The sequence below is a fragment of the Equus przewalskii genome, chromosome 14 (genome assembly GCF_037783145.1).
Source record: "Equus przewalskii isolate Varuska chromosome 14, EquPr2, whole genome shotgun sequence".
In the NCBI taxonomy this organism is placed as follows: Eukaryota; Metazoa; Chordata; class Mammalia; order Perissodactyla; family Equidae; genus Equus; species Equus przewalskii.
Window position 1 is genome coordinate 85,729,644 of NC_091844.1, and position 15,904 is coordinate 85,745,547.

Genomic DNA, 15,904 nt, shown 5'->3' on the forward strand with positions numbered 1-15,904 from the left:
GCATTGACCGTGTCCGTGACTCATGTTTTTCTTGGTTATACAAACATCTTTACTGTTGTCTGTCTTTTCATAAAGTGTCTTCATAAAGCTCTTCAACCTGACACTGAGTTTGTTTTTTCTGAAATCTTGATCATTGAACAATCTACCACACATGTCCATGACAACCCAGCTAGTAGGATTTCCAGGCCTCTGTTCGAGGCAAATTAGGAAGCACATATGCTATTTGACTCACCCTCTTCAAGGACATCCCCCTGCCTAAAACAAAATCCCTAATTCAGAATCTATTCTATCTTTGACTTCTCTTAAGATTCGGATCTAAGCTCTCTGAAGACCTGAAAAGGAAAATAAGTGGAATGAGGGGGATCTCTAGGAGAAGAGAAATAGCCTGAAAATTAAAATGTCATTGCCAGAAAAAGAGTCCAAACTGCTGTGCATCCCTGGTTCTTAGAGCACAGAGAAGGTACCCAGGCAGCGTGGGATAGATGCCTTTTGAGAGCAAACAAAAACATCAAATTTTCTGATGCTAATTCCACAAAGCAAATTTTTACTTACGCTTTAAAAAGTGTTACAAAGAGGACTGTTCCTTGGTTAAGCCTCAGTAGCCTAAAGTTCATTTTTGATGACTTGGCAGTGAAAATGTGGTCTAATTCTTAAAATATCCTAGGGTTTCAGTCCCTAAGGAGCAACACGGATGCATTCCAAGAGCTCCTGCACGCGGGGGCCAGGACTGGGTCATTCGTGTGATTAATGTGTCTAGCATGCTTTTGCGAACTCACTGGATCCTCTGTAATCCTTTTAATTTGATAACATGTTTTTAAGTGAATCCCTTCCTGATGTTGCAACAAGCTGCTTAGCTCAGTGTTTGTCACCTTAGTTATGTCCAGAGACACTCAGACCTGGGGGACTTTTTGCAATAACTCACTAAAATCACCTGTTACAGCCCAGCCATTTTTAGCTCGTGCGTAGCACTGAGCGCAGTCTCTTTGCAAGCCAAGGACCTCCTACTCCTAGGAGCTTTTAGTTCCAGGGTCAGGACCGCTGCAAGCTCAGGAGTCCTTCTGGAATCCACTCTTCATATCATCCGTCATCCTCAGAAAGATGATTGCCACTGACAGATGCATCAGAGGAACGAGAATTATACCCCATCCATGGCACTTGTCTAGACCAGTCATCACATGAAGGCACTTGTTTTGAAGGATGATTACAATAGAGCATTTAGCTTGTATAGACAAGTATACGGAGCTACTGCAAAATTATTACCCACTTTTGAGCCCATTAATAGTCACAGACAAATACAGCAAATCCTCTTTGATCTGATAGTCACTCACCTGGCTGTCATAACTGCCTAGAACACTGAGAAGAACCTTGAAACAGCTGAATTACCTTGTGAGAACATGAGCTGTCTGAATCCATCCACTAAAGCTTATGCAACTTACCTATAAAAGAACCTACTAGGCTGATGGTCTTTACCTATTTACTCTTACACTAAACACCAGATCCTAAGCCGTTCTTTAGTTTTCTCAGTTTAGCTATCATAAGAAGACATGAATGGGGGTGGGGTTTTGATAGAAGCAAGCGCATGAACAAAACAAGAATAGATAGCCTATAACGTGATTTTAGGAAGGAAGATACAAGCTCTCCTGAGCAAACGACAAAAGGCTGCAAACATGCACGTCCATTTAAGGGGAGAATGGTGTACACGTCTTAGCAAGCTTTGGAGCAATTCTCTGTTATTGCATAGCTCAACTTACACGATTATCTTCATCTACGGAGAAAAGGTTAAACTATTAGCAATGATATTCTAATTTACAGAAGGAACATACATAACATATGTTACAAAATTTTCTGCAGAAAATGTTTTAATTTCAAGAGTAAGTTTGAACATATGAGAAGATATTTTCTATTACTTTTAAAGTTATATTATGAGAGTATTTCTGTATTTGAAAGTACTGAACAAATGAGGCAGTCCACTAAAAAAGTAAATTAATCATCTTGACCTATGTAGTTAAAACACCTGTTTTGCTCCACTGGTGATGTAATTAATGAAATTCTGATCTTTGGTATACAGATATAGAAGAAATTGTAGCTGGGCCCCACATTTGAAATACAATTAAGAATTGATTCTCCAATATATTTGGAAGGCTAGGCTTTGTGGAAAATCACATGTGATATTTTTGCATTGTTCTAGAACTGCAGAATCTTCCATCCAGTTTCTGATGAAGTAGCAGATAAAAATGTCAGGGAGCAGGGGTCAGAGGGCAGGGAGCATCCCGCGGCTGAACACATCGCAGGCGTGAGGCAGCGGGGGTTGACAGTGTGGGTCTTGGGCTCAGCCTGTCTCACTCTGAGCCCGGCTCTCTCACTCACTAGGTATGACCTGGGCAACTTGCCTATGTTCCCTACACATGAGTTGCCACATCTATACACTAGGGTGGTAATAATAGCACGTGCTCCCTCGGGTTAGTGTGAAGTTAAATGAGGTAGTGTGTGTATAACACTTAGTGTGGGGGCCAAAACATAGCAAGCGCTCCATAAGCCTTAGTTCTTGAATTCTTAAAATAACTTGCTCAGACAGGCCTTATTATCCCTACTTGACGGATGAAGAAACTGAGACTCAAAGAGATTCAAGTACTTTTCCAGAGTCACAATATAAATGGTGGATTTTTAGAAAGAGGGTCTGAAGGGAGTGTCTGTATTACGCATATCTGGAGAAAAGTTATCCCATCCCAGCCAAAGTTTATTGTAAAGATTCATCTTACCCTAAGAGAAAAGGAAGGCCTAAAATCAATGAACACATATGGAAGAGCTGGGGTATTTTCACAAACGTTCTTGAGAAGTCCATTTCTTATACTTCATCTGATAACCAAACTTCCATATCTTGGCAGTTATATATTGACAGATTCATGGATAAACCATGAGATACTTGTTTTACAACTACATTGTATTTGCTTACATGTGTTTTAAAAAGCACCAAATAACTAAATTGTTTGCCAATCCAAACTAGTATCAGACAGATGTTATGTCTAACATGACATAACCTAAGATAACCTTTTCTTAACTCTGATTGTTTTATAGCCCTGGGATTACAAACTCAAATGATTTCAGAGGCAGGGACAGGAGCCTAAATTAGTGTGGTGGTAAGGTAAAATAGGGGTGGGTGGGGCTTGTGGCTAACTACACAAGCCTGCTGTGTTGTGGGCAAACCTTTATGCTCTGGGAAGACATGAACCTCAAGGGATCATTTTGAAACTTATGATCTAAAGAAATAGCCCACAGCTTTCCTTATCTGATTATCATTGAACTCATCTCCTGCTCCCAGCCCTGAACTTGAGAAAAGAAAAGTGTACCTTGTTTTTCCCTTATTCTGTTTAGCAATGGATTCATATTCAGTAAGCATTTATTTAGCACCTGTGAGGCAGGAGACCCTGGACCAGTTCCAGAGAGGATTACAAAGGTGAATTACACAGCAACAACAAAAACAGAAAGAAAAAAAGGATCCCAAACCTTGCAGTTTAGTTCTGCATGCAGACATACTCACAGATAAGTGGATACCATGTGAGAAGTACCATCATATCAGTAAACGGTGGTGAGGGAATTTATGCAGAACATAAGTGCACTCTGAACCAAGAGTGCTCAGAATTAGTAGCTGCAGTGAACCGGCTCCAGGCTGCGTTAGCTGGAGAGGACCGTTAGAACGCAGAGACATGTTACACTGAGCGGGTCAGACTTGAAATTTCTGTTGCGTCACAGATCACAGCCTGCTCCCCGCCTCCCGCTCCACAGCAGTCCTCATCTCGTCCTGTTCGTTTGAGTATCAAAGCCTTTCCGTCTGCAGTGGCCAGCTCGGTCCTCACTCATAACTTGAAGCCTGTTCACCCCAAACAGTAGATATTAGAACCAGAGGAGACTTCGGTGGCGGTGTAAGCCAGTCCCTGCTGCTCCGTGTGCGCGCGGTGAGGCCAGGAGAGAACACGAGCTCACGGGATTCTTCAGGTGTTAAGTAGTGAGGTGGAGATTGGAACCCCATCTTCTATCTCAGAGTTCTCCTTCTGACATTTCACGTCCTGAAATTTTCATTATCTGAATTACTCAGTGTGTTACTATACATGCTGCATTTTGCTATTTAAAATTTTTAATTTGAAAATATTCTTTGCCTCCCCCAGTAAACTATAAGCCCCTTGAGTACTGAAGCGCCTCTTCGTCTGACCGCTGTGTCTGACCATCTGCTTGGCCATTCGCCCCAGTCAGTTTTGGAAGTGGACGGTGACTTTGAACCTTCAATGCTTTGAGAGCAGTAGCTCAGGGAAAGGTGACCTCCGAATCAATATGTGTGCATAAAATATTAAAATTATGTCACTATCCTTTTCTGTAAATTAAAAATGAAATAATGGCCCAGGAGATATTATGAGGATTAAATATGGGGATATATGTAAATATACTTTGTAAATTACAGCTCTTTGGATGATATGGTTTGTAAGGTATGATGCAGGTGTAATAAGGTTGTGATGTTTCCACATGAATGACAGTTGAGTCCCTCTCGTGTTCTTTGTGATGTGCTGTAGAGAGGAGTATGATAGGGCCAGCCAGAAGATCATACTATAAAAATCTCTAAAAAATAAAGGAAGCCTTCTTCTCTGAATGAATAATCTTTTAATAGGAATTTAGTAGAAGAAAACTATGAAGATCAATGTCTTATAGCAACTCTGGGACATGTCATGCTCCATGCCGCCTAAACTATAACCTCCTACAACCTCACCACACCCGAGTGCAAGAAATTTGAGTTGATACATTGAACATTCTGCTTTATGGGGCCAAACACATCATCTGACCTTGAATTTTATGACTCAAGACAATAACATTCTATTATGGCTAATTTTCATTTTTAAAGTATACTCATATTGTAATATTACAAAAAAAATTGTAAATTAAATATTTATTTCTTCTTTTCCTGTCCCTCTAACTTAAGAAAAATCATTAATGGCCTAAGATTAGACCTGATAATATGTATTAGCTTTATTTTATCATCTTCAAAAACATTATGAAAAACTTTTTCATCCCCAGGCGAAATGAAAGAGACGGACTCTGAATGAGTTGACACAGTGAGAAGTACTGATCACAGAAAGCGTTTGGGCTCATCAGAGGCAACTTGTCACACTTTCAGCACTGGCAAAGCCTCGGTCTGATCTCATAGGTACCAGAGGAAATGACAGAGCCAGCCGGTGTAGACACAGGGTGTCAGAACCCTAAGGGTGGGGCTAATGCGACGCACATCCTCAAGCACGAGCACTAAAGGGGCAGCACATTGATCTCCATTTTCAGATTCCTGGAGGGAGGTACTCACTGGCCTGCCAACACAGAGTGGGAAAAAAGCTTTCTCTTCTTTAATACAAATAGTATTATTACAAGACAGAGACAGCTACTGGCTTCAAAACACAACGCCTAGGCTCTACCCCCAGAGTCTGATACGATTACTGTGGAGTGGGACCCCAGAACTGCCATTTTAAATATTGTCTCAGCTGCTTCTAATAGGCAGCCAAAGTGGAGAGCCGCCGCCCTAAGGCTTCTTCAACTTTCCTAGCCGTTGGAATCACCTGGTGATTTGTTACTATGCAGACTCTGATTCCTGGGCCTGGGTGGGTCTGCATTTCTAACAAGCTCCTGGCTGATGACAGAGCTGCTGGTCTGAGGTCCACTCTGAGAGAAGAGAGGAGCTCAACTGCTACCCTGTAGGGTTTAGCCTTCTGTGTACGGTTAGCTGGGGTGGCTCACGTCTCACACACCCCATTTTGCCCTAGGATGTAGACACTTCAGAATAACATACATCCCATTCTATCCTTTTATTTTATGATTATGAAAGCATTAATTAAACCAAAAGTGAGTACATGTTCTAATGCATTTAAATAAGTATGCGTCTATGGTTGGGGTGTTGTAACTCGGTATTTCCCCTGCTGTGCTGATCATCAGAAGCAACTGGGAGCCTTAAAAAGGTGATGCGGACCCTTTCCAATAGAGGTGGGTGGCAAGAGGGAAGGAGAAACTTCTTAAGTAAGCCTGCAGGTGATTCTGACGTCTTCACTCTGGAAGTCTATCAGCATTTGCAAAAGGTAATGGATGAAACAAAATCTTCATCTCTTTCACTCTCGGCATATGTTGGAGTATAACAACCTATAATTTAGGTGCTAGAACCTGTGGGTTTGCCATAAATTAGAGGGGAAATCCAATTAAAATACACAAACCATGAATACATCTGTGGCCATGTCAAAATCCCATAGTTAAAAAATTCCCAAAACTTTTGATTTGTGGCCCGAAAAGGGGAAGTGAGAGTTGGAATGGCAGGAAAAACCAACCCACCCAGTATTCTTCTATCTATGCGCGTCCGAATATCTCTGCCTTGTTGAAGAGACTATTCTCACCCTGAGAGTCAGATCAAGCTGGCCGCCATCTTGCCTAGAGAGGAACTAATCTTCTCATCAAATTAACTAACCTGCCAATCCACCAAATGGGCATAGTTTCTAGAAGGTAACGTTGCGTAATTCTCAGTCAGGAGGAGGTTCAGAAAAATGAGATCAGGTAGCATATTTATTTCTTATCTGGAAAGCCAAAAATGCTCTCGCTCCTATTGGATATTCTTAATGAACCCTCAAAATGTCTTAGTTCTCTCTCTCTGCAGTACAGCATAAGGACAAAATACTGCTTTAAATTTGGTATTATTATTTACAAAATGTCAGAACTGGTTCAGGAGGACATTTAATTCCTTTAAAGTTTCAGGATCTTCCCAGTTGGTTCTATTGTGAGAATCGAATTGGTTGCTGGAATTTCAAACCTGGGAAATGAGGGCTTATTGTCACCTCTTCCTGCCCAGACGTCCATGCACCCTCGGCTCTTTTCTTAGTGCTTGCATTTCCATGCACAAGTCCCCCTTCAGACATCGCTCACCACCTTTCATCTGCATATGTAGGAGAATTAAACTGATTTTGAGGATGATTTTTTTAAGGCCTGACCCCTGCTATTCTCAATCATCCCCTGATTGCCTCCCGCCCCTGTGACCCCTGCCCAAGTGAGTTTCTCTCTGCTCCTATTTCCACAGACATCGCCTACATTCTGCTATTTCATCATGTCCTATTTTTACGTATATTACACCTCACCCGTAAATTTATGAGCAACTTGATAGCAGGAATGAAGTTGTAATCACGTTTCCACCCCGCAGCCCCTGGTACCTGGTAGCTGCTCTGTGCAGGCGCATCAATTTGGATTAATCTTCAAACTCTGTCAGGAGGGCCTGTTAGGTTGGGGTGTGGAGTGAGCAGGAAGAAACAGACGGGGCACGAGGGTCGCAGTCAAAAGGCGCAAATCATCTTAAACTCCTTTCAGAAAGATATGTAAAATTCAAAATAACAAAAAATAAATTTAAAAATTACAATGCTACTTTTTGCAACCTCAAGGCTTATTTAGTTTAGAATTTGCTATTCGCCATTCTAAAATGATCTCGAATATGGATGTAAATCCTCTAAGAAAACTGGTAATTGAATTCAACAATGTTTTTTGCGGACTTCATGCAATCTTACCTTCACTATCCTTTATTTTAGCCCCTTAATATAATTTCATGCCCAAGGAGAAAACATCTTAAAGTATTCTTTTGAGGTAGAATGTGCTGTTCTTTGAGGTAATTTTTCAAAGAATAAACTTTAAATTTCGAAAGAATGTGTTAATATATTGAAAGAATCCGAGGGGAATTTTGAAGATCTGTTTATGTGTAAGTTGCAGACTTCAGAAAAACACTTTCGTTTAGTGCTCTGTTTAATAAGCAGACTTTTCATGGAATTCGTTTTCTTTCTTCTTTTATTTTCGTTTTGTTAACATTCCATTTAAGGCTCGGTGTTGCCTTTGCGGAGTGTTTCTAAAGTGAGAATAGTGTGAAGTATCCCGAGGGAGAGATGGGTCTGTGAATTCACGTCCTGTATGGGAGGCAGCTGAGATGGTTGGGCTAAAACTATTTAATTCAGAATCTGAATTAAAGTGATAATGCAGTATCCACTCTGTCCAACATCTGTCTCTACTTGCGGGAATAGTGGGATCTTTGAATCTGAAATTTAGAAATACAACAGAAAGACTGGACAAGAAAGGCTGAACTCACCTTACAGAGCTACGAGTTTCACGCAGCTGTCCTATATTTCAGTTCACTGGTTTGGTGTGCAAAATCAGGTAACTCTTCTCCTCGCCCCACATTAAATGACGCAGTCTGTAGCCTGCAAACAGAGAGCCTATTTTTCTTCTTTTTCCTGAATTCCCTCCTTCTCGTGAAAAGAACAAGTTCTTATTCAGTCCAGAAATTTGGGCATAGGTACTAACACCTCGAAGAGAAAAATAAAAACCAAATCGACAGCTGAGGAATCTGAAATCAGATCCTCTGGCTGGAGGGCTCACCGTTGTTCTCCATCACGTGGCTGCTACACTCAGTCAAGCTGCGCACTGGGGCTGTCCCTGCAGAGCTGCAGAAGCTCAGGTAGACACCGGCTTGAACTCACGTGGGCAGGAAGCTGAAGACTCTGTGCCTGCGGCAGGATCGGGGATGGAGTCCAATGCCTGTCGCTCTAGTGGTATTTTCTTGGGGAGCAGAATGTCCCTCTTATCAGAGTCAGCTTGAGCTCCCAATGGGCTGCTCTTTAACTTATCCCTAGACATCTGTCCTCCCCAAGGCATGTCGGCAGCTTCAGGACCACTGGGTGGTGGAGTGGGGAAAGGATGTGTGTGGGCTCTGCCATTGTTTCTGTGCTGTGTTCTGAACCAGCTCCTACACCCTGGGTGGTGACCCTAGGGTGCCAGTGTAGGCTCGCCCTAGGGTGAGTTTGCCCCTGACATCCTTTATTGATAGCTGAATTTATTTGAAGCTACTCGAGTCCATCCGAAATATTCTAAGAATTCTTAGCCTTAGAGGAAAGGGTGGGGAACAAGGGCTTCTCCATCCCAGAAAATTCTTTCGTGCAATTTTTAAACTTTATCCTCAAAAATTCTCTGGCATTTTATAAAAAGAGAATATTGGTAGATATGTGCCACTACTGTGCGTTCCCATGGAGTGAGAATCCTAGAATTTGTGGAGAGGGGGAGAATTGATCTGCTTGCTTTAAAAGGGGGTGTAGAAATGGTTATTCCCACTTGGAAAAGTTCTGCTTCACAATGGATAGCTTTGTTTTTGCTGGTATAAATGAAAAAAAAAAACATAGAGAGCAATTAAATGGAAATTTATTTCACCTTAAAATTTTTAAAAAGACAACAAACATACAAAAACTTCAAGTTTGACCTCACTAGGCACCTTTAGTTAAAACAATTAAGTATGAATATGTTTCAGCCTAACATTCATACACAACCACCGCCTGTAAGTTATATGGAATAAAATTTCTTACAAAATGCCAGCCTACAGAATTCCAGCCTCTAGGTATTTATTATCCTGAGATAAGCCTCTTTATCTTCCAGTACAGCTTGACAACTGCTATGCCCAGTTCCACAGACTTGCTGTTCTTCATTCGTGATTTAGGGTCTCTTCTTGCCTAGAGGAAGAGTGCAATTCCATGCCTTTTGGTTAGGACTTGAACAGTTCCTTCCTGATTGAGGAATGAACTGAAAATTAGATTTCCAGGTAGGCAAGAAATCTGGTACTTTCCACGTAATGCTGCTAAGTGTTCTCCCTGAATTCGCATTCATGGCGTTTCTGCTCAACCACTGCCCGCCCCAGAGTTTGGGCCGCACAAGGACCAAATATCATGTTATGCTGAATTGAAGCTGAAGTCACATCTAAATGTAAATGCATAGAGATCTTTAGCAGAAAATAGTGAAAAAGGCAGAAAAAACCCGAAATACCATATATATACATATATATATGTATATGTATGTGTATATTCATGTGTGTGTGTGCTTGTGAGGAAGTGACCTCATCCTGCCATAGAAAGTTTGGATTTGAACGTCTCCCTGAATCTGCATTCATGACATTTCTGGAGGTGGGGAAACGTCATCCTTGTTTCCATCGGCAGCTCTCTCCCCTGCTCCCCCAGCTTGCTTTCGTCCACTGGGGCGCTCAGCAGGTTAAATGAAAGTCATGTCAGTTTAGACCCATGGGAAGCTAGAAACAATCAAGGCTGAAATTTAGACAAGGAAAATGAAAACTAATGATTATCAAAGAGGCACTCTTATGGTCAACTAAAACAAGAAATTACTGAGAGACTCAAACAAGATTTTGAGATCTTCTTTTCATAGAATCATCATGCTGCAAGGAACTTGAGAGACATGTTTCCATGTCTTCTCCATAAAAACCTCTCTCCCTGTCAGTGGAACGTTCCTAACCACTTTAGGTTTGGCATTGCTCAATTCTAATCCATGGTTTCCTCAAATAAACTCTTGAAAAATTTTAATGTGCCTCAGTTTACCTTTTAACAATTATGAGATGATGCTATAGCAAGTATGGCAGAGCCTGGTTACAAGGCTATTAAAATCCATTGCCTGTTCATTCAGGAACATGAGGGAAAATGTTCACCTCTTCCCTTCCTGGTTCCTCCACAGCCTCATACTGACACTCATTCTTCTGCTGGCTGGATACCCATCCGAGGACTCTGAGGTCGTATAGAATAGCAATGTTACAAAATGGAAGGTAGTTCGTTCCCCAGATGACCATGTGGAAGGCTTACCTTACCAATCCACATTTGGCTTGGTATGAGCAAGAAATAAAAAGTTTATTTTGTTAAGCAACTGACAATTTAGGATTTGTTTGTTGTAGTAACTAATAGAGCCAATGTTTCTTTTTCTTTCTGTCATTTTCAACCAAAATTTAATGAACTGATTATTTTGTATCTTTCCCTCTGTCCTTAAGTAGCAGCACCAAAGAGAAAACAAGCATTACATGGCCCTTACACTGTAACAGGTGGGATTTGCACATAGGTTTTTTGTTTTTTGCTGAGGAAGATTTGCCCCGAGATAACATCTGTGCCAATCTTCCTCTATTTTGTATGTGGGACACCTCCACAGCATGGCTAGTGAATGGAGTAGGTCTGTGCTGGGGATCTGAACCCACGAACCTGGGCTGTGGAAGTGGAATGGGAGGAACCTTAACCACTTCACCACTGGGCTGGGCTCTGCACATAGATTTTAGTATGACTTTAAACGTCACGACTGACTTTACATACCATAAGAAACAGACAAAAGAAACACTGATGACAGGTTGTTTTCTGGCTTTGAAGAAAACATTCCACATGCCAACAGAATTGACAGTGCATCTACAGTTTGAAGATTTGAGGCCAGCCCCTGCTTCTCTCCATGTATTTTGGAATCACTACTATGTTTCAAAGATGGGAATAAAGATAAAACTCTTCTAGATTCGATTATATGTTGCATTACTTTCATACATAACGTTTTCATTTGATCTTATTTTCATACAAGCAACTCAGTAATGTAGGTAACAGAGCATCAGTCTCATTTTGTGATCAGTAAATTAAACTCCCAAAGACAAGAAATTTACTCATGTTTGTCCCAGAATTCAGATCTGCCTCCTAATCTTGTGGCCTTTCAATTTTCTCACTTATTTCTTAAGGTTTTGAAATGGTGCCACAGTGCTAGCTCTTACATTTCTGTGAGAGATTAGCGAGTTGTTGGGGAGGCCAAGTTTAAGGAGTATCGAGTGGTCTAAGGCAAGTGTATAAAGTATCTAACATTTCATTCCATTGGCAAAAATTGCTACGTATTAAACCATGAAGGAGCCTTTTTGATGAAAAAGCTCTTACTAAATTCTCCTCAATGGAACTTGTAACTTCTTTTCCGTGGACCATGCTAGAATTGCAGACTCAAAAATATCCCATGCATTTAAAAAATGTTGTTATTAAAACATTCCCATGGTGAGTCCTGCTGCTCGTAATAAATTGTACACTTAGACCACTAAAACACTTTTGCCACACTCCCCACCCTAAGACATTTCTGGGTTTACAGTAATCTATTTCTTTCACTTACCACCTGTTTTTAAATGCTGGAGTTTATTCCCACGTGAGTTTTTAGATACATTCTTAATTATAGCACATACAGAGCAAGCATTCGCTTTTTTTCTCTCTGTTCAAAACACTGTGCCTTATCCATCCCGATGTCTCCCCCAAAAACTACTTCAAGATTTTACCAAAATCATGATTAATATTGTGAAAATACATAATAATCATTTCAGTTATGTTTTCCTTTGTCCTGTGCATTAGCACAAATTTAATTTACTAATAACTTATTTTGCACTTGCTAAGGCACAGGGGGCGAGTGCCTGGGTAACTTGCTAATCTGTATGTCAACAGCAAGATTTGACCTGACAATAACTTTTAAGTGGTTTTATTGAGATATAGTTCACATACCATATAATTACCCCATTTAAGGTGTAAAATTCAATGGTTTAGTATATTCACAGATACATGCAACCATCATCGCAGTCAATTTTAGAACATTTTCATCACCTGAAAAAGGAATCCCATACGCTTGAGCTCTGACCTCCCCAGTCTCTTACCTGTATTACCCCCCAACCCTGAGCAACCATTAGTATACTGTCTGTCTCTCTAGATTTGCCTATTCCAGTCATTTCATATAAATGGAGTCATATAATAGGTGGGTTCTTACAACTGGCTTCTTTTGCTCAGCATAATATTTTCAAGGTTTGTTCATGTTGCAGCATCTATCAGTTCTTACTCTTTTCTGGGCTGAATAATATTCCTCTGTATGGCTATACCCATTTTGTTTATCCATATGTCAGTTGGTGGACATTTGAGTTGCATCTACATTTTGGCAATTATGAATCATGCTGCTATAAACATTTATGTACATGTTTTTGTGTAGATATATGTTTTGATTTCTCTTGCGTATGTAACGAGGTGTGAAATTTCTGAGTCATATGGTGACTCTATGTTTAACTGCTTGAGGAAGGAACTGTGAGACTGTTTTCCAAAGCAGTTGCACCATCTTCCTCCCACCAGCAGTGTTTGAGGGTTCTGTTCTCTCCACATCCTCATCAACACTTGTTATTATCTGATTTTTGATTCCAGTCCTCCCAGTGTGTGTGAAGTGGTGTCTCATTTTGGACTTGATTTACATTTCTCTGATGGCTAATAATGTTGAGTATGTTTTCATATGTTTTTTGGCCATTTGTATATCTTCCTTGGAGAATTATCCATTGAGATCCTTTGTCCATTTTTTAATTGGGTTGTCATTTTATTATTGAGTTGTAATGGTTTTTAAAACAATATTCTTAATAAAAGTCCCTTTTCAGATGTATGATTCATAAATATTTTCTCCCGTTCTGTGGGTGGTCTTTTTAGTTTCTTGATAGTGTCCTTTGAAGCACAAATTTTGATGAAGTCCAATTTATCAACTTTTTCTTTTGTTGCACATGCTTTTGGTATCATATCTAAAAACTCATGCCAAATCCAAGGTCATGAATGTTGATACCTATGTTTTCTTCTAAGAGTTTTATAATTTTAACTCTTACATTTAGGTCTTTGATCCATTTTGAGTTAATTTTGTATATGGTTTAAGGTAACGGTCCATCTTCATTCTTACGTAAGTGTCTGTCCATTTGTCCCAGCACCATTTATAGAAAAGACTATTCTTTTCCCATTGAATGTTATGGCATCCTCATTAAAAATCAGTTGACAATAGATGTGTTGGTTTATTTGTAGACTTTCAATTCCATTCCATTGCTGTATGTTTCTGTCTTTATGTCGGTATTACACTATCTTGATTACTGTTGTTTTGTAGTAAGTTTTGAAATCAGAAAGTGTGATTGCTCCAACATTGTTCTTCTTTTTCAAGATTTTTTTTGGGGGAGGGGAGATATTCTGGCTCTTTGAAATTCCATATGAAATTAGCATCTGTTCATAAATTTATACAAAGAAGCCAGCTCGGAATCTGACAGAGAGTATGTTGAATCTGTAGATCTATCTGGGGGAGTATTGACTTCTTAACAATATTAGGTCTTTTAATCCATTAACATGAGATATTTCCATTTACTTAGATCTCCTTTACTTTCTTTCTTTCATCAATGTTTTCGAGTTTTCAAGGATAAGTTTTGTACTTCCTTTGTTAAATTTATTCCTAAATGTGTTACTCTTTCTGATGCTATTGTAAATGGAATTATTTTCTTAATTCCACGTTTGGATTTTTCATGGCAAGTTTATATAAATACAATCAATTTTTATTTATTGATCAATCAGGTATTCTCTAGCCTTGCTGAACTTTTTCGTTTTTTATAGGTTATTTTTTAGTGGATTCCTTAAGATTTTCTGTAAACACAATCATGTCAACTGTGAATAAAGATAGCTTGACTTCTTTCTTTTCAACATTGATGCCTTTTTTTATACTTGTCTAATTACTCTGGCTAGAACATGAGTACAATGTTGAATAGAAGTGACAAGAGTGACTTTTGTTGTCTTGTTCCTGCTTTTAGGGAAAAAGCTTCCAGTTTTTCACCATTAAGTGTGTTAGTCTGGATTTTTCATAGATGCTTTTGATAAGGGTAAAGAAATTTTCTTCTATACCTAGTTTATTGAATTGTTTTTCTTTGTTTGTTTTAATCATAAAAGTGTAATGGATTTTGTCAATTTTTTTCCTGTACCAATTGAAATAACCATGTGGGTAATGTCTTTTATTCTATTGGTACAGTATACCTTATTGATTGATTTTTTGCGTGCCAAACCAACCTTACTTCCTTAGATGAATCCTACTTGATCATTGTGTTTATTTTTAAATTTGGCTGGATTTGATTTCCTAATATTTTGCTGAGGATGTTTGCATCCATATGCATAAGAAACATTGGTCTGTAGCTTTCTTTTCTTGTCATATCTTCGTCTGTTTTGGTACCAGGGTGATGATTACCTCAGAAAATGAGTTGGTAAATGTGCTCTCCTATTTGTGGTCACTGTTACCTGATATATCTGATTCTAACCTTTTGTTTTCAATCTATTTGTATCTTTGAATCAAAAATGTTTCTTAGGGCCCAGCCCAGCAACATAGCAGTGAAGTTCACCTGCTCCGGTTTGGCAGCCTGGGGTTCATGGGTTCGGATCCCATCTGTGGACCTATGAACTGCTCATCATGTCATGCTGTGGTGGCATCCCACATATAAAATAGAGGAAGATTGGCACAGATGTTAGCTCAATGACAATCTTCCTCAAGCAAAATAGGAAGATTGGCAACAGATGTTAGCTCAGGGCCAATCTTCCTCACCAAAAAGAAAAGTGTGTTTCTTATAGACAGCATATATATAGACCTTGTTTTATTTAAATTGTATCTGAAATGTCTTACTTTTGCTTGGATTATTTAATCCATTCATATTTAATCTTTTTATCGATGTATGTCATATTTATGTCTGACAGTTTACTTTTTGTTTTCTATGCCTCATATCTCTTTTGTTCCTCTATTCTTCCTTTACTGTTTCCCTTTGCATTGTGAATATTTTCTAATGTAGCATTTTAATTTATTTAATGATATTTTTCACTATATTTTTGAGTTATTTCCATAGTAATTGTTCTAGTTCTTACCATAGACATTTCAATTTATTATAAACATCTTTGGATTTATATGAACTTAATTTTGGTGAGATATAGAACTATTATACCTGTATAGTTTTATTCCAATTCCCCTCTTTTTATGACATTATTGTTATACATATTACATCTATAGATGTTACAAACCCAACATTACATTGTTATAAGTTTGGCTTTATGTAATTTTGTGTCTTTTTACATAAGTTGAGAGAAGAAAGTAGAGTATGTATGTACTTACAGCTTTCGTTATGTTAACCTCATGATTTATTTCTGGATCTCTTCATTTGTTCCCATGGATTCCAAGTTACATCTAGAATAACTTCTTTAACCCAATATCATTTTGTTCCCATCCACCT